The sequence below is a fragment of the Orycteropus afer genome, unplaced genomic scaffold, assembly GCF_000298275.1.
Source record: "Orycteropus afer afer isolate SDZICR_OR568_19922 unplaced genomic scaffold, OryAfe1.0 scaffold00247, whole genome shotgun sequence".
In the NCBI taxonomy this organism is placed as follows: domain Eukaryota; kingdom Metazoa; phylum Chordata; class Mammalia; order Tubulidentata; family Orycteropodidae; genus Orycteropus; species Orycteropus afer.
In genome coordinates this window covers 1,583,678-1,584,215 of record NW_006921834.1, presented here as the reverse complement: position 1 = coordinate 1,584,215, position 538 = coordinate 1,583,678, and positions in this window count along the sequence as shown.

Sequence of the window (538 nt, the reverse complement as noted above, 5' to 3'; positions counted from 1 at the left end):
GTCATGGTGGTCCCATGCTAATTTTCAGAAGTAGATCACCAGGCCTTTCTTCTTAGTCTTAGTCTGGTAGCTTTGCTGAAAACTGTCCACTCTAGTGACCCTGCTGGTGTTGGAAATATTGGTGGCATAGCTTCCAGCATCATAGCCTAAGCCACCACAGTACAACAAACTTACAGATGGGTGGTGGTCCTCTGAATTAGGTTTCAAATGAATTACTTTCAAATGAGGAAACTGGGATTAAAGGAAACTAAATAACTTGTTCTAGATATTCCAATGCCTGCAGCCTGACTTTAGAGCCTGCATACATTATACCAAGCTGGTGGTGAAGTAATGGATACTGTGGAAAGTAAGTGATTATCACCTGAGACCAAAGTGATTGGTGATTGTTGTGGTTACCTAGTGCTGCTCTGACAAGAATATACAACAAATGGGATGGCCTCAACAAACAGGAGTTTATTCTTACAATTTGGAGGCTTTAAGTCCAAGTTCATAGTGCCAGGCTCTAGGGGCTGGGTGAAAGCCCCTCAACCTTGGGGTC